Here is a 27,166-nt window from a genome sequence, read left to right as displayed (position 1 = left end):
ACATAGTTGAGCTATTTTCAGCTTACTAAGTGAGTATTTATTTGCCGTTGTTACATGAGCTATTGTTTTAAAAAGCTCCACAGCAGGTGCTATCAGCTGTCTGCCAGATTTAAGAACTTCTGTAATGTAATGTGTTGGCAAAATGTATTCAACAATGTTGATTTCATTGACTCCACTATCAGTGCCTGGAATACTTTCCGCAGAATGAGAGGTAGAAAATGCATCACCCCAACATCTGAGGAGGGACCATTAGCTGGCTCTGTAACAGGAGCAGGTTGCCGTGGTGTTATGGAACTTCAGATATTTCAACATGAGTCCATCATTAGTGCAACTGCCATTCTAGATTTTAACATGATCAGTCCTATTCCATCAAACATACTAATACCCATCTTGCAAGATATTCTGTGGAAATGTGGCAAGTGACTCCACTCAGTGTAAGTGCCATCAATTCGTGAACTGATGAGATTGTTATAGTCTACTAGTAACACAGTTAATGGTGAGAGAAGTGTAGTAACTTTGTGGTCATCCATTAATTCACCAGCAAGTGACTACAACACAAGTACATGGCTTTGCAATATGCTGTCAACAACAGACAGCAGAAAGATGCCAAATTTACCAGTCCAATCGCTTTCCCACCAATACTACACAAGTCACTCACAAAATTACAGTTAAAATTAAACATTTCTCAGACAATGTTCATAGGAACGTATTTTATATAAATGTTCATTTAACAACTAAAATAATTACTTATTTAATAAACTGAAAACATCTTACTGTATAAAGATAAGCTCAGTGACGTTTTTTTGTCTACTCACATAAGAGAACTGGACAGTCTGTCTGCAAACTGAAAAGTGAACGGCACTTGTTGAAGGGGAAGTTGCTTTCCTGAAAGGACACTATAGTTGCCGTACAGGATGACTAAGAATCAATTTTCCCTCAAGCAGTCTAGAACAGTGTGCATAGATTTACGTAGAAACTGTCCATTAGCTTCTCTTTTGTTAGTAATCTAATTCCACTTCGCAATTCATATCTGTATTCAATATAGTGTTAACACATTCGTGCAAATACACCCCACCAACCCTCCCCCCCTCTCCCCCCCCCCCCCTCGCCATCCGACACCGGAAGTGTCTGCACACTGCATCTCCAGTCTCCAGTGATTCATAATGCGAACTGCGGAAGGGTTGATATAACTTTGTGAAATACCCTATAGTTGTTTTTTGTGATTTAGTAACTAGAGAGAGTGGGGACTCACATGCTCGCTCTGCGGTTCACAGACCTATAAAGGAACTGCATGGCCGCAAAATCACGACCTGCCTTCCCTCGCATATCAACTCTACACAGTCTCCGTCACCCTCTCCAACCAGTAACTACCCAATAACACAATTCTTCTCTTAATATGCTCTTGCACTTATATGTCCTAAACACGTTTAATATATGTTCTTCACCCACTTCATTTAACAATAAACGTTAATTTTATACCATTAAAACACTATTTTTAATAAATTGAGATTTATCTAGCCCCTGCAAAGCGGGAACTGTCAGTCCTACAGGAAAAACGAAGGGGTCATTTTTTGTAGGATATTTAAGGCAGTCTAATTTAGTTGTGGGAAATATTTTCACTAAAAGCCAAAGGTTTCGAGATATTCTAGAAAAACATAAAAAACTAAACTTGTAGCGCCATCTCCCCATCAGCATCATGCTCACGCCCCACTGTTCAGGATTTTTAGTATACTGTTCATGACACAAATGTTTTATTGAAGATGATTCTTGTAGTAGCAAGATAGATGATAGTGGAAACTAGCCGCATGGGAAGTTGCTCCCCAAACCGACATTCCGTTCTGTGCATTGTACAGGAGCATGTCTATGAAGGCATTACCCTCTGTCAGGGGTACAATATTGTTCTACGTCTGGAGCTTATGTTCGCTCGAATTGCACTGCGCTTGCTGTTTCGAAGCACTTATACAGGGGTTGCAAAGAAGTATGGAAACACCAAAAGCGCAAAACGTTTCCATGACTGTTAAGGTTTAGGAAACCTGTTGGCATTGAAAACAACTTCCAGTTGTCTTGGAATGAATCTATACAGATTCTGTATGGTTTTCAAATGAATCATATACTATTCCTCCTGCAAAATAGTGGCAAGATCAGGTAATAATGATGGAGGTGGATACCCATCACGTCGCCTTTTCTCCAAAGTAGACTAAGAAGGTTCAAGATATTGGGATCTGTGACTGTCATGGTCGGAGGAGATGCGACAGTTCATCCTCACGCTCACAAAACCAGTCCTGGACTATGCCAGCTGTGTGACCAGGAGCCCCGTCGTCTTGGAAAATAGCATCATCAATAGTGAACAAACATTTTACCTTGGAATGGACATGATCAGTCAAAATGGTCACGTGATGCTTGGTTGTAAAGCGACTGCGAAGAGTGCCGTCGGAAAACCACTGTATAGCTACTCAAATCATCACCGAATCCCCTTCACGTTTCACTTTTGGGATGTAAACTCGGCCAGAAGTTGGAAACAGTGTGAAGTAAGAGTCATTCGACCAAACTGCTTTCTTCCATTGCTCCACAGACCACGTGTTATGTCTTTATCATCATATTTTCCTGTTGCGGACATTTGCATCACTACTGAGTGCTTTTGGAATTCGGTTCTCCCTTTAAATACCGTGGTTATGGAGCTCCCTTCGTATTGTTTTGGTAATCACAAGGTTCGCGAGTGCGACATTCGTCCTACAGTGACTTTTGAAATTGTCGTCCTCTTATTTTTGGTCACAATCCTCTTGAATAACCGGTTGTCACGATCATACACTTTCATCCGCGTTGTGACTTACGGTGTCTCTTGAAACCCCAAACACTTCTGCTCTCTTGTTTACGGAAGGACCCATCATGCGAACATCAAGACGTAGCCCATTTTCTAATTCACGTAGCTCTGACATAATGCACTCAGAACTACGGAGAAAATTATGCTGACCACGACTGCCACTTGGAAGGTTCTGAGACACGGCACAGGTGCTGCATTTATGTTCAAGCATGGACGTCTCGCTGTTTTCCCATATTTTTGTCTAACCGTGTAGTTCCACAGAAATACAGCAGATACCCTCGTTGTGGTAAAGGAACGTAAGTCACCTAATATAAGCAAGTCTCCCAGCTAAGACTGTATACCAATTACGTATCTTTCACAGTATGGTGATGAAATCGATCGCTCTTTACCAGTCATGAACAACTGTTTGTTCGACAAAAGATCTGTACCTAAGGACTGGAACGTTGCGTCGGCCACACCGCGTTAGCACATTGTTCAAATGGCTCCAAGCACTATGGGACTTAACATCTGAGGTCATCAGTCCCCTACACTTAAAACTACTTAAACCTAACCAACCTAAGGACATCTCACACATCCATTCCCCAGACAGGATTCGAACTTGCGACCGTAGCAGCAGCGCGGTTCCGGACTCAAGCGCCTAGAACCGCTCAGCCACAGTGGCCGGCTAGAACACTGTGAAATGCCTCGAAGAAAATTACCTAGTGATACATAACCAGCATGGATTCAGAAATTACCGTTCTTTTGAAATACAAATGGCTGTGTTTTCACACTATGTAATGGAAATGAGCGTTTGGCGTCATTGGCCTGGAGGCCCCTTGCGGGGCAGGTCCGACCGCCTTAGTGCAGGTCTTATTACATTCGACACCACATTGGGCGACCTGTGAGCCGGATGAGGATGAAATGATGATGAAGACAACACAACACCCAGTCCCTGAGCGGAGAAAATCTCTTACCCAGCCGGGAATCGAGCCCGGGCCCGTAGGACGGCAATCCATCACGCTGACCACTCAGCTATCGGGGCGGACATACTAGGTAATAAGTGCTATCGGCAAAGGATCTCAACTTGATTCCGCATTGTCAGGGTATATACCTATAAGAATGACTGAAAACTTAAAAAGACAGACACGGCATCTTTTTGCGATGTGAGGAACAGGCGTCTGGGCTATAGTATGTTTTGACAATCACGGAGGCGTGCAGACCTTCTTGGGCTGAGATCTTAGAGGCCGCGCAAGAATCGCGTAGGAATGGGAAAAACGACCGGTTAAAACCGATACCGGTATTTTAGTTCTGAATAATCGGTATTTTTCGATATTTGTTTCGTCTCTGTTATAACAGGACTTCACATTTTTTACTAAAATCCGAGTAAAAAAACCAGCATATCAATTTATCATAGCAGCAGTGTGAAAATTTTTGGTTTTAAAATAAAACCCTTAAAAGTCACTAACATTTATTTGTAAAATTTCAATTTCTTTAAAATATTGGGTCATTCCAGAAATTGGAAAAGCCATGAACCCTATTTTAATAACAATGCCTGCAGTTAAAAACAAGCAACAGACACATAGCTTAAGAAGCGGTACAGCATTACAGAGACAATAACGTACCTGTTGCCGTGTGGCGTGATCTCTTTAGTTTGTACGCACGTACGTGCAATGTGGAAGACTTGCCTCCCACTTGGTCTATGCGGTAGTTTCTCGCTATCGTCGTCGGCTCAGACATTAGTTGTATTGCAGAATGATACCATTTTACGAAGTGCGGTAGCAATAGAAAAATCGACAGTCTTCCTAAGAAGTGAAGGTAAATTTGATCGATATATCTATAACTTCGTTGAAGTGCTTTAAACTTGGTGTAATAATTGATCCCTTAATTTTTTGGTTATTTCAGGGTGAAAAACTGATACCATACAAAAGTGACGCTGTAGGGAGGCAGTCATCTAGCGAGTTTTCGCTGTCGGTGTCACTAGGCTCGTCTCCTTCAGCTTCGCAATCTTTGCTGCCGACCATGAAATCTATTTCTGCTGCCCCTCAAGCTCATATCGATCGTGAGCTCCTACACCTTCACGTTCATTATAATTTTTCAATGTTTGTTTGAAATTTATGTTTATTACTGCAAGTGACAATAAGACCGAAGATCTATTATTTCGGAAACCAGTAATTTTTAGTGGTTTTAAGGGTCATGTTAAACTTCTACATCTACATCCACATCTACATGGATACTCTGCAAATCACATTTAAGTGCCTGGCAGAGGTTTCATCAAACCACCTTCACAATTCTCTATTATTACAATCTCATACAGCATGCGGAAAGAACGAACACCTATATCTTTCTGTACGAGCTCTGATTTCCCTTATTTTGTCATGGTGATCGTTTCTTTCTATGTAGGTCGGTTTCAACAAAATATTTTCGCATTCGGAGGAGAAAGTTAGTTGGAATTTTGTGAGATGATTCCGCTGCCACGAAAAAAGCCTTTAATGATGTCAGTAGCAGGGCAAGGATGGGGTCACACTACTCTGCATTGTTGCCAAATTTATTAAATATGGTGGGCCCAATATGGCAGCGATAGATGTGGCAATGTCGCAGTGATGTAATGGCAGGAAGTTCAAATTTTGGTGGGGAAACAGGTCAATTAGGCTACCTCCACTAACCTAACCCCTCTCCTGGCCTCCCCCCTCCCCTCTCTTCCACCTCCACAAAAAATGGCGGGAAATTCAATTTTGGTATGAAAAAAATGTCAGTTGGGCCACATCCACTAAACTAAGAAAATTGTGGAAAAAATGTCACTTGGGCTACCCCCAATAACCTAAGTCATCCAACCACCATCTCTTCCTTGGAACTGGAGGAAAAACGACACAGCCTGTGCTGGATAGGATGGACATAATTCTTTATTTTGTATGCAGTGTTTATTTAAACAATTTTAGTTGTCACAGGCAGTAGCTCCATCCAGTATGTTTACCATGAGGCCCAGAGACTAACTGAGCTAGTACCCAGTACTACCACAAGAGGACACTGTCCTCCCATGGCGGTCTGGGGAAAAATGGCAGGAAAAGGAATGAGTAGGTGACCGGATGATGGAGACAGGAAGAAATATACCTTATATATTTTGGAACAATTTATTTATGGATGGATTTCACTTAGTTCATTAATTACATATATACAAAATACTCGCTCTGACATGCTTGAGGTCATACTACATAGCATACAGACCTGCAAACTACTCATGTATCAGCGAAATAATGCAGTACACTGATGAACAGGCACGAAAAAAACTCGTAAATTGTCAAAATAATGCTTGTAAACCACTTACAAATACGCTTACTACTTGAAAACTGTCGAAATAATGCAGTGCACAAACACTCATTGCATGTAAAAACGCTTTTAGTGATCTGCACTTAACCTGTTGTTCTGCTCCATGTCACCAACCCACCCACCCCATCCCCTTAACTATTGCACCACTAACACCACGTTGATACAACAAATGTATGCAAATTAATTATGCATATTAATAAAAAAGCTATCCTTCACAAGTGGGGAAGCTTCTTTATTTCCCAGCACCCTATTGGTGGGGGAAATCTATCGAATATATTTTACACAAAAGATAACTAATAAAAAACATCCCGCCACCCGCCACCCGACGCAGATGCTGCCAAATCCGCACACGTGCTTTGCAGGGCCAGTCAGATCCGAGTCACTGTCGTAGAGATGAACGACGAGGCATGAGCCACTGCTCTCAGTCTGCTACCGCCTGCAGCCATGTCTGTTTATAGGTCTACAGTTAGAGTTCTTCGAGTTTTACATTGATGTCTCATGTCTATGTAAATAACAGTCAAGTTCCCCTCTGGACACAATATATAAATATTTTGCAATGCTTCCCACAGTAATACTCGGTGGATTATCCATGGTGAACCTGATGGGAGTCCCAGTCCCACGTGAAGGATATGTTGGACTGTGCGTTCATGTATAACGTTGCTCCAGCGATGATGCATAGCCTTTGTACCTGCAGTCCAGCGAAGACCTAATTGCCGAGCGACTCACCATCTCAAGCACAGCTAAAAGGTTGTCAATGTTATACTGACGTCACAGGCCTATGTAAATAAGAGCCAAGTCTCCCTCCGGATGCGCTATAGAAATCTTTTGCAGTGCTTTCAGAAACTGTTAACGAAAATAGTCCAGAATAACACCGAATGCATTCTTTCTGATGCTCCTAACGGCAGAGCCCGTTGATCACATATCGGCCTTCCATGAAAATCGTAAAGTGTCGCAGAAATAGTTATTGGTCGCTTTTGTTGCTGTTGTTGTTGTTGTTGTAAGAGCTTTAGTGATGTCTCAGCTTGTCTGCATGGAAATTCTTGCCCTAATAGGAGCTGTTTACAAAGTAGCTCAGAATAACACCGAATGCATTCTTTCTGATGGTGCTAACGAGACATCCCGTGCTAACCTTCCTGGAAATCGTGATGTCCTGCTTTCAACAAACGCATCTGAAATGGTAAACGTTCTCACCGCTATGTAGAGGCTCCTATGTGCCAGCACAAAGAATGTCTTGTGAATGAATCGAGCATTCTGATTGGCTCTTGCTGAATTTACCACGACAAATTACTGCTACTGCCAGTATGGGAGCACTGTCTCCCATTTTTTTCTGCAGACGAGACTTTCAGCAGCAAAAATATTTTTTACATATCGCCATATTGAACTGACAGTTAAACCTTGCAAAAGTGGTCTACACATCGTCAAATACGGGAAAACACTTCGACAATTACACTGATTTGCCACTGAGGACAGAAGCTTGAATATTTCAGCGTGAAACCGATATCCATGTACCATATCGATGTAATTAATACACAATTCGTATCCTGCGCCATACAAAATCACCACACCTGCATCCTGCATATAGCTATCTACCACCAGACCACTAGTACATATACCACAAAGACTGTTGTACAAAGGCTGAGTCTGGCGTGAGGTCAGTCGTTTGACGGCGCGTTTCGGGGCGGGCCCGCCCGCTGCCGGCGCGCCGTAGGGCACGGAAGCTCGCACTGGGGCGTATCGCTTTCCAGTCGGGTGTGCCGCGGCCGTCCTCACAGGGGAAGTGAAGCGTCTCTCATAGCCTCTCCTTCCCAAGTGGCTCTTTCCGCCTTCCCGTGGTGCCAGATGTTAAGCTTGGCGTTCTGCCTTGCGACAAAAGGGAGAGCTGCGACCCAACCCGATGCGAAAGCGAAGGGTGCGTGGCACAGGGGGAGCTGTGTCAAGGGACCGAACACCAGTCCCTTTCTGTTCGCAGGGCACAGACCAGCAGGTGCTCTGCATGCCGGCGACCTCGTTTGTCGGCGTGGGATCGCGGCGCGAGTCGGCAAGGGTGCTTCGCCGCGCCCCTGGGTAACCGGGGCGTGTTCTGCCAAACCCAGGAGGTGGTGACATCGCCTGGGCTAGGTTAGATGGGCCCAGACCGCCGAACGACTGGGGGACCGACCCACCACCTGAGTAGGAGTGGGTCCTTGGCCTTCCGGTGGAAACTCGGGCTAGTAGGCGGCGAAGGGCGAGGGGTGCATCCGCCTCTCCGGAGTGCGGGGTGCACTTGCCGAGGAGCGTCGAGTGAAATCGTCGACGACGAGGCCTTCGACGGGGACCAGTGCGCTGGCAACGGCGCGCTGAACCCTGCAGCTCTGGAGTGCCCTTGACCTAGGGGCGAGGTCGGTGGGCGAGCTGCAAGAGTCCCCCCCCATGCCAGAGGAGCCGGTCCGGGGCAAGAGACGGGCTCCCACTTCTTTTGTTATCACTCGTATACAATGGCCACACCAGAAACGAGTGATATTAGTGCGCCTTCGAGAGTTTCTGTTGTGTCTGATCCCTCTCAACAGGACGAGCTGGGACAGACTGAGGAGGATTATACAGTAATGAGGAGACATTCCAAAATTACGTTGCTCCTGGAGCAAAGTATCAAAAATGGAAAGATAAGCCAGGCCGCAATATTGCAAATAAAGAACGAACTGGCTGCATGGGCAATTGCTCATGCCAAATTGGAAGGAAGAGTGGAAGAATTGGAGAAAGAAAACACCAGGCTAAGACAACAGCAACAACAACCAAGCAAAACCTGGGCGACGGTGGCTGCACAACCCCCCACCAGACAAAATAACACAAAAGAAGCAATTGACAGGGCAACTAAGAAACAGGAGACAGCGGTCTTCCTTAGGACCTTGCCTGGGAAAGACACGAGTGTCAAAAGGATTCAGGAACTCCTGACTACCACAATTGACCCTGTCAAAGATAAGATTAAGATAAAATGTGTCAAACCCAGCCGCAACTCAGTGATAGTAGAAGTTGCGTCTGAAGAAGACAAAACTAAATTGCTTGAAAATCCAAAATTAAACGCAGTTGTTAAATGTGAACCCCCCAAGAAAAGGAACCCCTTGATCATATTATATGATGTCCCTACCATAATGACAAACGAGGAACTGTCTGAAGCAATAAGGAAGCAAAATTTTGAGAATATTGATGAAAATGAATTCAAAAGCAATTTCAAACTAAGATTTAAAACGGGACCTCGGGACCGGGATGTCGTGCATCACGTTGCCGAGGTCTCTGCAACAATGTGGAGGAAAATAACATCACTGGGCAGACTATACATGGGTTTCCACGCAATTAATACTAGAGACTACATAGTGGTACCTCGTTGCCATAACTGTGGCGACTTGGACCACATACTGAGGCACTGCACCAGGGGGTCGGCCTGCTCCAAATGCGGTGACAATGGACATACCAGAATAGATTGTAAGGCCACAGGTGTCTGCATCCCCTGTAAGAATCGTGGCAAGAAGTCTTGTGGAGCCACAGGACGGAACTGCCCTACCTACAGGATGCTTGAACAAAGATTGATCTCACGAATAGATTATGGCTGAAAACGGCATACCATGCAGGATGCCAAAGCATAAATCCCCGAGCAAAAGGAGGAGGGATGCAATGAGAGCAAGTAGGTTCAGGAGCTTCCTGAAGTCGCTCATCAACCCAGACATTCAAGTAGTTGACAAATCTATACAGACAGAGTCCCCCACCAGGGACATTGGTATTCAAACTGAGCTCCCCTCAGAGATCAGAGCACCCTCCTCCCAATGCCGGGGGACGCTGCCGATTAAAAATCTACAACGGCAAGAGCATCCTGTGGTAGTGGCGGATAAAATCACAAAACCTATACAAGATAACATAATAACAAGCTCCACCGCCAACTCTGACGCCAAAGATAGTCCGGTGGTCAGGTTGCCACCCGTAGACCCGGTGAGGGTGTACCCAAATCTAGAGTACACCATGCAATTAGCAAGACTGGAGCAGCCGGCTACCCTGACCACTGCCTTACGTCATGTGGTCCGGGTGGGACATGAGTACGGACGAAGGGTAACCTTCTCGGTGATGGAGGCTGTGGATAGGATACAATTAAAGTCGGTGAATCTCCCCACTGACTTCAGAGCACTGCGGGACTTACTAAAAAAAAGTCTTTGAAAGACGAGGTGAGAAATTCGACCTGGACGACATTTACAATCAATCAGTAATAGCAAACGGCCGACTGGCTTATGACTGGAACAAAACCTGGCCGCATGACCATATACATACTTATTTTCCATGACGACTAGAATAAAAATCGGACAACTCAACACTCATAACAGTCGACTCGTAATGCAGGAGCTCCGAAAGGAAGTGGTGGAAAAGAGACTGGATGTACTCTGTCTACAGGAGCCGTACTCTCTGGCTGGAAAAATTGCGTTCACTGCCGCAACATGGCAAACTATCAGCAGTGGGGATATCCCCAGAGCGGCTATTCTAATAACAAACACGGCACTGCGTGCAACCCCCTTGACACAGTTCTCCAATAGTCACTGCAACGTCGTGGAGATACAATCTCCTGCCGGAATCGTTATCATCATTAATATGTACTTCCAGTACGGGGAGAGAATTGAACAATATATAGACCATCTAGTGAGTGTAGCCACGGCGTTGCGGGGACGCAAAATCATTATAACTGCTGACATAAATGCTAAATCCCCCCTGTGGTACAGTGGCACTAGGGACGAAAATAGAGCCAAAGCTGAAGAAATGATAATGGCTCTCCAACTAGTGGTGGCAAACAGACCAGGAAATCCCCCCACCTACGTGGCTGGAGGAGGACAGGGTACCAACATTGACGTGACGTTGGTCACGCCAAACACAGTGAGTATTCTCCGGGAGTGGAAAGTGGAAGACAATGCCACCACTAGTGATCATAATCTGATTACCTTCATGATTGGTGACAGAGAGTGCCGCTGGGCCATGGGGTGGGAGGTGCAAAGGAACTTTAGGAAAGCAGATTGGGAACGTCTAGCCAGAGAGTGCGACATCCCTCCATTACCGGAAGGAGACGAAGGACAAGACATGAACGTGGACGACAGAGCAGAAGGACTGGTGCGCGCAGTATCAAGAGCGATTGAGGTAGCCGTACCAACCAGGAGAAGGGCCGTAGCGGCCACACCGGCACCATGGTCAACCGAGCTGCAGGAGCTACGTCAGTCAGTCAGGAGACTGAGGAAGCACTACCAGCGCAGTGTCGTCTGGTGGGAGAAGCAAAGATGGTTGCAATTATACCGGGAGGCAAAAGAGAACTTTCAAAAGGAACTACAAAAGACAAGAACAACTAGCTGGGAAAATTTCGTAACCAGTCAACTGGCCCTCGATCCTTGGGGCGTGCCATATAGACTGGTAAGGGAAAAGATTCGTTCCCCAACAATGATTTCTACGCTCAGGCGCGGGGACGGGATGACGGAATCTTGGCAGGAAACTGCCGAGGTCCTCCTCCAGTCGCTGTTGCCTGACGATGATAGAAATGAGGACACTGAAGAGCAACGTCAATTACGTGAAGAAGACCTTCATAGGTATGAAAACGACGTGGCGGTCCTCCCTTTCTCAGAAGAGGAAGTTGCTGCCCTTATTAAGTCCCTAAAAAAGGGGAAAGCCCCCGGGCCGGACGGCATTGTGGCGGAGGTAGTGCAGTTTTTAGCCCCACAGTTAGTTGCGCCACTCACACACACTTTCAATGCATGCCTTAGGCAAGGCAAATTCCCTAAAATATGGAAAACTGCGAACGTGGTGATCATTAAAAAGGGCCCCGAGAAGGACCCTGCAGAGGCCAAATCCTACAGGCCCATTTGCCTGCTGGACGGCTTCGGCAAACTACTTGAAAAGCTACTAGCAGACAGACTGACTGCTCACCGCATGCTGCACGGGGTGAGCGACAGGCAATTCGGTTTCAGGCCGGGCCGATCGGCATCTGATGCAATCGCCCTAGCGGCCGAGGTCTGTGGCTCAGCCCCGTGTAAGTATGTAGTTGGCATCATGGTGGATATCAGTGGCGCCTTTGACAACCTGTGGTGGCCTTCGCTCTTCTCCTGCTTACGGGAGAAGGAGTGTCCAGGGCTGCTATATGGGTGTCTGAGGAGCTATTGTGAAGACCGGGAGGTATGGCTATCATCCCCTAGCGGGAAAGTCCGGAAAACTATCACTAAAGGATGCCCTCAGGGCTCTGTGCTGGGTCCCCTTTTTTGGGACATCCACATGGAGCCTCTTCTGGAAAGTTTACAACAGAGTGATGATGTGCTAGAGGTGATAGCTTACGCCGACGACCTCCTCCTGCTGGTTGGCGGCTGAAGTCGCGAGGACATAGAACCAAAAATACAGAGAGCAATAGACATACTGCAACTATGGTGCCACAGGACCAAAATGACTATTTCACCAACCAAGTCGACTTACTTGCTACTCAAAGGACAATTGATAAGGAACCCGACCGTGAGAATTGACGGCATACCTGTTCTTAGGAGACGAGAGACACGATACTTAGGAATCATCATCGATGAAAGGTGGAATTTCGCAAAGCACATAGAAACCGTGACCCAGAAAGCACTACAATCACTAAATAATCTGATCACCATAGGACACAAGAGATTTCACCTTCCGCCTCAATTAATTAAACTCTATCACAACAGAATACTGACGTCAATAATGGGTTACGGTTCAGGAGTTTGGGCTCACAGGCTCACGAGGGTGGTGCCTGCTATGACGGTGAGGAGGGTACAAAGAAATATGATATTAAGGTCTGTGGGAGCTTACAGAACATCCCCAGGAGGAGCCCTGTTAATCATAATGGGACTCTGTCCCCTAGATATAAAGATTAGGGAACAGGCAGCTTGGTACTGGGTAAAAAAGGGGGTTATTACCAAGGTAGAAGAAATTATAGGAGCACCAGTCAGGGACAAAGGTGAGATTAGGGAAAGGGGGGTAAACCTGTGGCAGGAAATATGGGAATTGGATGAAACTGGTAGAAGAACCTTTCAGTTCCTACCAGATGTAAGGGAAAGATTGAAAATGAAGTACTTCAAGCCAACTCGGGGATTGTTCCACTTTCTCACCGGTCATGGCCCCTATCCGACATATCTTTGTCGGTTTGGGAGAAAGGCTACGCCTGCGTGTGACTGTGGCGCACTGGAGGGTACTCCTGACCATGTGGTTTATGAGTGCCCCCTTTTCGATGATGTAGCCGGGACATTGAGACAACAATTACCTAGCACAAACACCTATGACCTTTTAAGACAGGAGGAAACATTTCACAGACTAAATACATTGGTAAACGAGGTATCACACAAAGTTCTGACAACTTTCTTGAGAGAACTTCATTAAGTAAATAGACAACACTGAATGCGACCACCGCCCCAATCCCATACCGCCGGTTCGTGGACAGGTCGACTTTATAGTTGGAATCCGCCACGACCAGGACCAGGGGGACTGGGGCAAATCCTGATCAAGACACGCACCGATTTTGACATAGATTAGAAAATAGACGTAGTTAATTAGAATAGGATAGTAAGATAGGAACCTGCAGCGATAATTTAACCCTTGCCTGCCCTGTGCCAGGGGCTCGCTCATAGGGATTAGCTCTATGAGCAGGGCATCAAGTAGGTTTATATCATTAACTGGCACAATGTAACGCTGCAGGCAGTTAGTATTAACTAGTAGTAGTAATTAGAATTATGCTAGATAGTAAACTAAGAAGTAGTCTGCCTAGTTGAAATTGTTGAACTGTCTGTAGTTAAGTCAAGGAAAATGTATAGCTGCTATTGTAAATTTAGGAATGTAGGACCCACTAATCATTAAGGTGGTGGGTCATTATTGTATAACTATTATGAAAGGAAATAAAGATTTAAAAAAAAAAAAAAAAAAAAAAAAAAAAGGCTGAGTCAGTACCCCTCGGCACAAAGGCGTCACTGTTTCTGGCCCCGACTTGCTTGGTTTCTACACAAATCCCCAGACTCTGGGATTACAAGAACAAATTTATTTTCACATGGATTACCACAATATCATACCATTTTCGCGATACTTCCCGATATCAAGCTCATAGTAATATCGCTTGCATATCAGTATTGCTTACACAACATAATTCCGAAGATATAGACTGGAAATTACTTCTCTAGAAACCCAAACCTTTAGCGATGTGCGGCGTACTGTAAACTGCTAACTAACTAGAAACGTATGCCGTCTGCAAAGATCTTTACGTGAAAACTCGAAAAACTAGAGGAATCAGATATTTCCGCTTGTGGATACTGATGTCGGTAATATAACAGATTCCAAATCATCCTTATAATTTGCAAAGTCAACTTAGTTGTTTGTTACATCTAGAGAACTAGAAAACGTGTCCTCCACCTGTCTTTCACCTGCTAGATGTGCACACCACAATCGATGTTCTCTCAACCAAATGGAGGTGATAAATGTGCAGACGCAGCCGATCGGACAATTTACATGGGAGGGAATAATGGTCCAGCGCAAACACATGTCCATATTGAATCTTCTCAGATTTCCACGGACATGATCACGAAAGCTGTCCAACACATACTGAGTATTAGTTCGCTATTCAACCGTGTAGAGGGCGACAGAGTTAGGTGAGCTACATTCCTGTACTCCAACTGAGCCTTCCATTTGGACGACTAATGCCATTAGCGGGAAACATGAGTCATTCCCACCACAGGCCACCGACGTCGCGCGCCATGCACCCATAGACAGGATCGTCCTAGGAAACCGGCTACATATGTATTCGATAACTGTATTTACAATGAAATATTACCATTGCAGTCTCAATTGGAAGACATTCGATGATGAGCGAAATACTCGAAAAATGCCCTGCTGAGAGCAGCGGCTCTGGAAATAGAGATATCTGTACCATTCTTATGACTTGACATGCTTTTGCCTTTGCTACCACAGTATTGAACGTCAAATCCATGCCTTCCTTACGATTGCGCACAGTCGTTTTCTTTGCATGTGTCAGAACACACACACACACACACACACACACACACACACACACACACATATATATATATATATATATATATATATATATATATATATATTTATTATAAGCCTGATGCTCAAGGTGAACCTACTACGCATTCCACACTACTAAGTATAATACTTCGCCAATAACTCATTGCTGGCGATACGAAACAATACTGAGCGAAAATCAGCGGTTCAAACGGTTCAAATGGCTCTGAGCACTATGGGACTTAACATCTGAGGTCATCAGTCCCCTAGAACTTAGAACTACTTAAACCTAACTAACCTATGGACATAACACACAGCGATGCCCACGGCAGGATTCGAACCGTAGCAGTCGCGCGGTTCCGGACTTAAGCGCGTAGAACCGCTCGGCCACCGTGGCCGGCGAAAATCAGCGATTAGTGGACATGTTTCATTATTTTTTCTTTCGAGTGGTACCACAGTGTCTTGGAAAGAGAGACATAACAGTCTTACAGGGTGTCAGGTGTTAATAACAAGATTGCGACAACTATTTTACTGTCACATGCGATCTTGGTTTTATAGGTGCTTACAAGTATCGCTAACGATATCCGTGTTAAACTCTATACAAGCCTTATAAATCGAGGAATGGCATTGCCTCTGAATGAAGTTTTTACAGAGAAATACCGCGGCACTTAATACAGACGGTAACTGCCTGCGTTTATATTATCATATCAACAGTTCGGTTACATATCGCCAATAGGTTTAAGCACGAAATAAAATCACCGAATTTAGAAAGTGATTCGTCTAAGGCACGTGGTATGAAGCTGTCATTTGCAACTCCCTCAAACCGCCACTAGATATTTCTCCAATATTTTTAACGCATTCTGTTTCGGTACCACGTCTGAGGTTCTGTGATATTTCCACTGGGTTATAGGCGATGGTTGATTAAGAAGGATCACAAACAGTAGATGGTATGCTGATTGAGGTCATAAGAAATGTACAGTAGCTTTTCAGATCCCTAGTGCTACGCTTTCCAGTAGAAATGATGTCTGTAATTTGGAACACAAGTCTTTCCATTCAAGCACATACCTGCGTTGGATCCTATGAAGAAGTCCTTTAATGATCACAAGCACTAGTGAATCATATTCGCTGTACTCTCATATCTCGAAACGAGTCACCTTTTTCAAACCTGTCAGTTACAGTAAAATTCCAACGTGGCTTTATAGGCAGTCACTATGCCTCTTGCAACTGCTGCCATACCTGCAGATTTGCACATGTGATCATTCCAATTTAAGTCGGAAGTGAGCAGAAGTCAGAGAGAGCTATATCTACCACCTTCTCCAACCCATGTAGAAACAGGCTACGCTGAGTTAGTTCGATAGGACCGTGTTTTGACCATTCGATGGAAATGGGAAAATGTCGTAGCTCCACCAACATTGTATGATGTGTAAGGTCAGCGCCAAAGGAAACCCGCTCCTCCAACACGGGGTAGTATAAAGACAGTATGAACAGTTGCAGTGGTGTTTCTTATCGGAAAAATTAGGAAGACTCAACATCATACAGGTACTGCAGTCCGAAGCAGATCTGTGTGCCTCAGGGTCCATTCATGTCTATCATCCCAACAGTCTATCATTGTTATACCGTCCCATCAGCCGGCCGGCGTGGCCGTGCGGTTGTAGGCGCTTCAATCTGGAACCGCGTGACCGCTACGGTCGCAGGTTCGAATCCTGCCTCGGCGATGGATGTGTATGGTGTCTTTAGGTTAGTTAGGCTTTAGTAGTTCTAAGTTCTAGGGGACTGATGACCACAGATGTTAAGTCCCACAGAAAATTAGACGTCGCACAGTGTAAATAATGTTGCTGCTGCTACTACCATAATACACACACACACACTGGATGATTTTAAATAAAAGACAGTTACAACATAAGGAAATTGGAATAGTTTTGTGGTGTTGAGGAGCGTTCCCAAACTGCTGTCCAAAGGTGATTAAGGCCTCTACATTTAAACTCATCTGTCACAGTGACAGGACAGCTGATGAGTCTGTGTTCCGTTTCGATTGATTCCTCATACTGAAATCACGTATGTGTTCACTGTTTCAGTGCTAGCCGCCTCCAGAAAGTGTCACCCCTCCACCAGGATTCTTTCTCCATCTCAAACAATCGATGTCAGTCAATCATTATGTGGCAATCAACAGTGTACCAGTGGATGGAACAGATGGACAAGACACCATCGATATATTGTAACAGTAAGCATCACAGTTGATAGTGCAAACAATTTTAGAAATTTGAAAGTAATTTCAACAGTGACCAATAATGTAACAGCATGCTTCCCAAGGCCGGCTGGGGTGGCCGTGCGGTTCTAGGCGCTACAGTCCGGAACTGTGTGACCGCTGCGGTCGTAGGTTCGAATTCTGCCTCGGGCATGGATGTGTGTGATGTCCTTAGGTTAGTTAGGTTTAAGTAGTTCTAAGTTCTAGGGGACTGATGACCTCAGATGTTAAGTCCCATAGTGCTCAGAGCCATTTCAACCATTTTTTTTGTAGCACCTAGAACCGCTCGGCCACCCCGGCCGACTCGGAAAGTAAGGAACGGTCATTCGCGAAATGGAAAATACAGTGAAAATCTGATGAAGCTTTGCACAGATGCGTTGGGCACCGTGGCTAGTAACCCTGTCGATCGCATCATGTCGTTCTTTTCAGTTATGAGCTCACAGTGAGAACGTAAAGATGGCTAGAAATCAGCATCTCCCGCTAAGAATGAGGGCATGACGAAAGATTTCGCCTGAAGCTATGCAATCCACATAACGTAACTGTCATGTGGTTCGTTCTACACGACAATTGTCAGCCGCACTCTGCATGGGCAATGAAAATGCTCCTGCAGCGTTTTCGATTGGCAGTGTTTGATCACCCACAATACAGCCAATAATTGGTATCTCTGAGGAACCTCTGGCTATGATGACAATATTTTTTCACAGACAACGAGCTGCAGTCCAGAGTAGAAAATGATCGAAAAGCACTGGCGGCTTTCCTCTATAAAGACGGAAATGAAAAGTTGGTACAACGCTACGATAAATGTCTAAGTCTGAGCGGCGACTGCGTAGAGAAGGACCTGGAACTTGCAGCTAACCATTGCAAATAAAACAGTTTTGATTTTCACTGTGGTTTCCATTTCGTGAGCTATCTTTCCTTACTTTCCGAATAGCCCTCGCGCACGCAATGAGTGTTTGTGCACTGCACTACTTCGACAGTTTACAATTAGTAACCGTGCTTGCATAGCGTTTTAGAAGCAGTATTTTGACAATTTTATGAGTAGTTCGCAGTACCACAACAGCAAGGCCGTTTTGGTTAATGTTACAAGGCCAGATCAGTCAATCATCCAGACTGTTGCCCCTGCAACTACTGAAAAGGCTGCTGCCCCTCTGCAGGAACCACACGTTTGTCTGGCCTCTCAACAGATACCCCTCCGTTGTGGTTGCACCTACGGTACGGCTGAAAGCAAGGGGAAACTACAGCCGTAATTTTTCCCGAGGGCATGCAGCTTTACTGTATGGTTAAATGATGATGGCGTCCTCTTGGGTAAAATATTCCGGAGGTAAAATAGTCCCCCTTTCGGATCTCCGGGCGGGGACTACTCAAGAGGATGTCGTTATCAGGAGAAAGAAAACTGGCGTTCTACGGATCGGAGCGTGGAATGTCAGATCCCTTAATCGGGCAGGTAGGTTAGAAAATTTAAAAAGGGAAATGGATAGGTTAAAGTTAGATATAGTGGGAATTAGTGAAGTTCGGTGGCAGGGGGAACAAGACTTCTGTTCAGGTGAATACAGGGTTATAAATACAAAAATCAAACAGGGATAATGCAAGAGTAGGTTTAATAATGAATAAAAAAATAGGAGTGCGGCTAAGCTACTACAAACAGCATAGTGAACGTATTATAGTGGCCAAGATAGACACGAAGCCCATGCCTACTACAGTAGTACAAGTTTATATGCCAACTAGCTCTGCAGATGACGAAGAAATTGAAGAAATGTATGATGAGATAAAAGAAATTGTTCAGGTAGTGAAGGGAGACGAAAATTTAATAGTCATGGGTGACTGGAATTCGAGAGTAGGAAAAGGGGGAGAAGGAAACATAGTAGGTGAATATGGATTGGGGCTAAGAAATGAAAGAGGAAGCCGTCTGTTAGAATTTTGCACTGAGCATAACATAATCATAGCTAACACCTGGTTCAAGAATCATAAAAGAAGGTTGTGTACATGGAAGAATCCTGGAGATACTAGAAGGTATCAGATAGATTATATAATGGTAAGACAGAGATTTAGGGAACAGGTTTTAAATTGTAGGACATTTCCAGGGGCAGATGTGGACTCTGACCACAATGTATTGGTTATGAACTGTAGATTAAAACTGAAGAAACGGCAAAAAGGTGGGAATTTAAAGAGATGGGACCTGGATAAACTGACTAAACCAGAGGTTGTACAGAGTTTCAGGGACAGCATAAGGGAACAATTGACAAGAATGGGGGAAAGAAATACAGAAGAAGAAGAATGGGTAGCTCTGAGGGATGAAGTAGTGAAGACAGCAGAGGATCAAGTAGGTAAAAAGACGAGGGCTAGTAGAAATCCTTGGGTAACAGAAGAAATATTGAATTTAATTCATGAAAGGAGAAAATATAAAAACGCAGTAAATGAAGCAGGGAAACAGGAATACAAACGTCTCAAAAATTAGATCGACTGGAAGTGCAAAATGGCTAAGCAGGGATGGCTAGAGGACAAATGTAAGGATGTAGAGGCTTATCTCACTAGGGGCAAGGTAGATACTGCCTACACGAAAATTAAAGAGACCTTTGGAGAAAAGAGAGCCACTTGTATGAATATCAAGAGCTCAGATGGAAACCCAGTTCTTAGCAAAGAAGGGAAAGCAGAAAGGTGGAAGGAGTATATAGAGGGTCTATACAAGGGCGATGTACTTGAGGAAAATATTATGGAAATGGGAGAGGGTGTAGATGAAGATTAAATGGGAGATAGGATACTGCGTGAAGAGTTTGATAGAGCACTGGGACCTGAGTCGAAACAAGGTCCCGGCAGTAGACAACATTCCATTAGAACTACTGACGGCCTTGGGAGAGAGTCCTGACAAAACTCTACCATCTGGTGAGCAAGATGTACGAGACAGGCGAAATACTCTCAGCCTTCAAGAAGAATATAATAATTCCAATCCCAAAGAAAGCAGGTGTTGACAGATGTGAAAATTACCGAACTATCAGTTTAATAAGTCACAGCTGCAAAATACTAACACGAATTATTTACAGACGAATGGAAAAACTGGTAGGAGCCGACCTCGGTGAAGATCACTTTGGATTCCGTAGAAATGTTGGAACACGTGAGGCAATACTGACCTTACGACTTAGAAGACTTAGAAGAAAGATTAAGGAAAGGCAAACCTACGTTCCTAGCATTTGTAGACTTAGAGAAAGCTTTTGACAATGTTGACTGGAATACTCTCTTTCAAATTCTAAAGGTGGCAGGGGCAAAATACAGGGAGCGAAAGGCTATTTACAATTTGTACAGAAACCAGATGGCAGTTATAAGAGTCGAGGGACATGGAAGGGAAGCAGTGGTTGTGAAGGGAGTGAGACAGGGTTGTAGCCTCTCCCCGATGTTATTCAATCTGTATATTGAGCCAGCAGTAAAGGAAACAAATGAAAAATTTGGAGTAGGTATTAAAATCCAGGGAGAAGAAATAAGAACTTTGAGGTTCGTAGATGACATTGTAATTCTGTCAGAGACAGCAAAGGACTTGGAAGAGCAGTTGAACGGAATGGACAGTGTCTTGAAAGGAGGATATAAGATGAATATCAACAAAAGCAAAACGAGGATAATGGAATGTAGTCGAATTAAGTCGGGTGATGCTGAGGGAATTAGATTAGGAAATGAGACACTTAAAGTAGTAAAGGAGTTTTGCTATTTGGGGAGCAAAGTAACTGATGATGGTCGAAAAAGAGAGGATGTAAAATGTAGACTGGCAATGACAAGGAAAGCATTTCTGAAGAAGAGAAATTTGTTAACATCGAGTATAGATTTAAGTGTCAGGAAGTCGTTTCTGAACGTATTCGTATGGAGTGTAGCCATGTATGGAAGTGAAACATGGACAATAAATAGTTTGGACAAGAAGAGAGCGGTTCTGGGCGCTCAGTCCGGAGCCGCGCGGTTGCTACGGTCGCAGGTTCGAATCCTGCCTCGGGCATGGATGTGTGTGATGTCCTTGGGTTAGTTAGGTTTAAGTAGTTCTAAGTTCTAGGGGACTGATGACCATAGATGTTAAGTCCCATAGAGCTCAGAGCCATTTTTTTGAACAAGAAGAGAATAGAAACTTTCGAAATGTGGTGCTACAGAAGAATGTTGAAGAAGAATGTTGGGTAGATCACGTAACTAATGAGGAGGTATTGAATAGGATTGGGGAGAATAGAAGTTTGTGGCACAACTTGACTAGAAGAAGGGATCAGTTGGTAGGACATGTCCTGAGGCGTCAAGGGATCACAAATTTAGCATTGGTGGGCAGCGTGGAGGGTAAAAATCGTAGAGGGAGACCAAGAAATGAATACACTAAGCAGATTCAGAAGGATGTAGGCTGCAGTCGGTACTGGGAGATGAAGAAGCTTGCACAGGATAGATTAGCATGGAGAGCTGCATAAACCAGTCTCAGAACTGAAGACCACAACAACAACATATGAGTAGTTTGCAGGTCTGTAGGCTGTGAAATGCTTCATATCTTTCCCTACTTTCCGAATAGCCCTCGCGCACGCAATGAGTGTTTGTGCACTGCATTACTTCGACAGTTTACAATTAGTAACCATGCTTGCATAGCGTTTTAGAAGCAGTATTTTGACAATTTTATTAGTAGTTTGCAGGTCTGTAGGCTGTGAAATGCTTTATTTCGAAAGTTTGCAACTAATGAGCGTATTTGGATAGCGTTTTACAAGCATTATTTTGACAATTTACGGGTTGTTTTCGTATCTGTACAGCATTGTACTACATTATTTCGACAGTTTACAATTAATGAGTGTGTCATCAGAGCGCATTACATGCATTATTTTGACAATTTACGAGTTGTTTTTGTGTCTGCACGTCAGTGTGATGCATTATTTCAGTGATTTACGAGTAGTTTGCAGGTCTGTAGGCTATGTAGTGTGACCCCAGGTACGTCAGAGGGCGTATTTTGTACCTATCTAATAAATGAACTACATAAAATCCATCCCTAAATAAAGTGCTCCAAAATAAGTAAAGTAAACTCCTTCCTCTCTCCATCAGCTGGACACAGACTGAGTCCTTTTCCTGCCCTTTTCGCCAGACCGCCATGGGAGGACAGCGCCCTCTGGTGGCAGTTCTGTGTACTAGGTCAGTTGGACTCTGGGCCTCATGATCATCACAGGAATGGAGCTACAGCCTGTGAGAACTGAAATTGTTTAAATAGGCACTGCATGCAAAATAGTGACTTACGTCCATCTGTCCAGCACAGGCTGAGTCGTTTCCCCACCAATTCCAAGGAAGAGGTCGTGGCTGGATGACTTAGGATAGTGGAGGTAGCCCAAGTGACGTTTCTTCCCGCCCTTTTCTGAGGTTAGTGGAGGTGGCCCAATTGACCTTTTCTCCCACCAAAATTTGAACTTCCCACCATTTTCTTGGGTAGGGGTGGAGAGGGGGGGAGGGGACAGGGTTACGTTAGTGGAGATAGCCTAATTCACTTATTTTCCAGCCAAAATTTGAACTTCCCACCATGACCTTATTTTGACATTCTCACTTCTATCGTCGCCATCTTGGATCCACCATCTTGAATAAATTTGGCAGCATTGCTCAGTGGGGCGACGCCGCCCTTATCCTGCTACTGATGTCCACCCCAAATGCTGTATCATTTCAATGACACTCTCCCCTGTTTTGCGATAATACAAAATGTGCTGCCCTTCTTTGAACATTTTCGATGTGCTCCGTCAATCCTATCTGGTAAGGATCTGGTATTCTAAAAGAGGACTACAAGCGTATTGTAGGAAGTCTCTTCAATTGACTTGAGACGAAAAGTACCGGTGTAGTCAAAAACCGGTTGTTTCAGCCATATCCGCCATCTCTAGTAATGCAGTGTCGTCGATGGTTGGCGGGACTTACGAGTTTCAGTGACTGGTGGACACTGTGCGTCTGAGAAATATCGTGTCTTCAGAACAGCGTGCAGGTGAACTCATGTTCGGCGCATGATCGGGAAAAGCCCACGCGTTTCAGCCGTTGGCGAAAAACGTGGAGGGGGAAACCGCGATGGCAGAGCTGAGTGACAAGCATAAATATTAAATCAGACCAAATTCAATAAAACTGAATCCCATTTGTTATTGAGAAGCTAGTAACATAGTTATAAAGTCAAAAATAAGACGAGTGCGTGGGCGAAAACGCGCCTACGATCTGAAAAGTAATCCTTAAGTTATTTAATGTCAAAGCTTTTGTTACTGAAATGATCTTTGAAAATTAATATCTTGACAATGCCTTGTGAGACTTTCAAAAGCTGTCTACGTATGGGGTTCATCGAACACTATCAGAATATCAGAATAGGTTTCTTATAAACATTACATGTTTTAAATTACAGACTGTAATGTGCATACCGTGCGTAATAACACGGATTTTTATCACAATTATTAATAAAATATTGAAGAAAGCGGCAGAATTGTGAAGTATAAATGTATTTAGTTTTATTTGCTTTTGTTAGCAAAAACACAGCGTAAAGTAGCCTCTACCATAGCAAAATCACTATTATTGAACAAAATATTTGACGTACGAAAAAACTATAAAAGAGCAGTGGGAAGCTGAGAAATTTGCATGTATAACAGAATGTGTAAAAATTAATAGTTTCTAAGAATGCTCTGAAAGTGGACATGTATGGTCTTATATGATCTTGACTCACGACATATCGAAAGCTTAAATACTCGGCAGCTAATTTATTTGCGGGCAGTTGAGATCAGTCGACCTTGGGATTTAAAGGAAGCAACACGTACATATTAGCGACGTTTGGGTCGCGTCTCGATAGTGTCCGAAACTCCCTAAGTGTTTAAACGGAGATTTAGTGATATTCACGTGTGTCGGTAGCGAATACTTTGAAATATTTCGATTTGCGAACTTAGGATATTTCAGGTTACAGGAACTAGCCTGAACTTCAAAAACTTACTGCGATTATGTGCGGGTGGTCGGAACGTGCGATTTTCGACTGTTTTGGTGATATGGACTTAAATTTAAAACTTAAGCTGAATGAACTTCGATTCATGACAAATGATAAATACGTTTGGTAGTCTCCCAGACATTAGCGTAGCCGAAGCTTAAAAAGCCAACTATGTATTCGGAGACCCTACGAACGAAAACTTCCAGCTAACTTTCAATCTATAATTCGTTCAGTTGCAGCTGGGGGTTAGCGAGGTAAATTCTACAGGACAGTTTCTTAGCAGAAACTATTTGTTTCCAAGCAATACGTTTGTAGTAAGGGCACCTATCCGAAAGATATTCATATGGTAGCAGTATTTCAAAATTTCTCGAAAGCTTTTGACACCGCTCCTCAGAATCGGCTTCCAATAAAACTGCATGCCTATGGAGTATCGTCTGAAGTGTGCGACTAGATTCATGATTTCTTGTCAGAAAGTTCATAGTTCCTAATAATTAATGGAAAGTCGTTTATGAAACTTTTGTCAAATCGAGGGTTTCCGAGGGTAGGGTTTAGAGTCCCCTACTGTTTGCAGTCTATCCAAGTCTATACAAGCGATTTTGGAGAAAACGTGAAAAGCGCTGTTTGATTGTTTGCAGAAGATGTTGTCATTTACCGTCTAGTAAATATATATGATGACGAAAACGAATTTCAAATTGATTTATGCAAAATATCTGAATTGTGCAGAAAGTGGCAGTTGACCCTAAAAAATACGGAAGTGTAAAGTCCTCTTCATGAGCACTCAAAAGAATCGTTAAATTAAGTCACACTATAAATCACTCAAATTTAAAGGTTTTCGATTCAACTAAACACATGGCGATTGCAATTACGAGCAATATATGTTGCATTCGATCTTAGGGAGCAATCTTTCATTGATGAAGAGGGAAATCTTCTGCAGCCAAGATCGTTTGGTATTTTATTTCCAATGAGTGGAAACTGTTCTCGTTGTGTTGGTGCCATGAATGTATGTTAATAAGAATTTTCCAAAGATCCGATGATGACGGCAAGATCCTGTCGAAACAGGTCATTGTGGAATAAAATAAAAATACCGAAAGATCTTGGCTGCAAATACGAACAACTTAAGTTGGAACCATCAAATAGAAAATATTGTGGGGGAGACCACGTTTATTGGCATAATACTTAAACAATGAAAAAGATTTACTAAAGCGGTTGCCTACACTACACTTGTCCTTCCTCTTCTGGACTGTTGCAGAATGGGATTGTTACTATATACGATTGACGAAGGACATCGAAAAACTTTAGAGAATGGCAGCTGGTTTTGTATAATCGCGAAATAGGGGAGGAGTGTCACGGGTATGACACAAGAGTTGGAGTGGCAATCATTAAATACAGGCCTTTTCCGTTGCGGCAAGATTTTTTCGAGAAAACTCAATCACCGACTTTCTCCTTCGACCAAGACAATATTTTGTTGACTTCCACCTACGTAATGAGGAATAATCAACGTACTAGAATACGAGAAGTGAGATCTTGCAACGAAAGGTTTAGGTGTTCATTTTTTCTATATGCTACTCAAAAGCGAGACGGTAGAGAAATAGTCTGAAAGTGGTTCTATGAACCCTTTGCAAAGCACATGAGTGTGAATTGCACCGGCCGGAGTGGCCGAGCGGTTCTAGGCGCTACTGTCTGGAACCGCGCGACCGCTACGGTCACAGGTTCGAATCCTGCCTCGGACATGAATGTGTGTGATGTCCTTAGGTTAGTTAGGTTTAAGTAGTTCTACGTTCTAGGGGACTGATGACCACAGCAGTTAAGTAGTGCTCAGAGCCATTTGAACCATTTTCGTCAGTTGCAGAATAGTCATGCAGCTGCAGATGTCGGTGCAGTCGCTTGAACAGCTTACCCGATGGTTCGATTGTCTGCCGTAGGATCATAATGGGCGATTGTGAGCCCAAAAGAAGTGCGAAAGCTAGACTACATTCCTAAGAATGTATTCTCATTGTGAAAGACGGTACTTGTAGTACTGTTTGCGAAACATTTTCAGTTGTGACAAAATAGGATGGAAATTCTGATAGTTACGTGCACTGTGACAGATGCTCTACAGTTCTCTCATTCAGTGCCATTGCGATACAATTCGAGGTATATATCTGCAGAGTTCGCCGAAGTGTATGTTGTAAAGCATTACGGGCTTCTGTGAAAAAAATATATGTAGAAGACGTATGGAAATGTCAGCCAAAGATTTCCGTTTGTTTCCATAAGTATCACGTGGAGAATATCGGACCCGAAATGAGTAGCTAGGACGGGTGGACATCTCCAACAATCTGCCTCATCTCACAGTACTGTCAGGCAACATGAAATGACAGGTCGATGAAATATTACTGGAAACGATGGTTGGCGTTGTTCAAGCCATAGGAGTCATTGCCAGTTCGTGTGCGGCAGATATGCACATCGATTCATTTCGAAAATGGTCATCATCCTCTATGTGTCACGAAGCCTTTTAAATGATATTTTAAAAAATTCACGATATCTTGTTTTCCACACAGATTCGCGATCGAAGAAAATCAAATTAAACTCTTCGTATTCTTCAGTCTTTGCGTATGAGGGGATTCGCTTGATATACTCGACAAAAATACAGCTACATTCATTACGACTTCCTTTTCTTTATATTTATACTTTTACTTGTTATATTGCAGCTATTTTTGTAACTAGTTGAACTGAGGGAGTAGGTCTACGGAGTGAATTAATTTCTTAATGACACCAACGGATAGAATTTAACGTACAGTTGACAACGAGATTTTTGAGAAAACGGACGAGAATTCTTGTAGATACCATTGAGGCATTCACCAGAAGTGATTTTAAGAAACCATTG

General features: G+C 43.8%; 1 protein-coding gene across 1 annotated transcript in view; it reads right to left on the bottom strand.

Annotated features, from left to right (window-relative positions):
• LOC126470980 (feline leukemia virus subgroup C receptor-related protein 2-like) overlaps positions 1–27,166 on the bottom strand; it is a 108,481-nt gene that overhangs the window by 7,092 nt on the left and 74,223 nt on the right. The window lies entirely within an intron of this gene.

This window comes from Schistocerca serialis, chromosome 3 (genome assembly GCF_023864345.2).
Source record: "Schistocerca serialis cubense isolate TAMUIC-IGC-003099 chromosome 3, iqSchSeri2.2, whole genome shotgun sequence".
In the NCBI taxonomy this organism is placed as follows: Eukaryota; Metazoa; Arthropoda; class Insecta; order Orthoptera; family Acrididae; genus Schistocerca; species Schistocerca serialis.
Note: the sequence above shows the minus strand (reverse complement) of the source record. Positions and strands in the feature narration are given on the sequence as shown.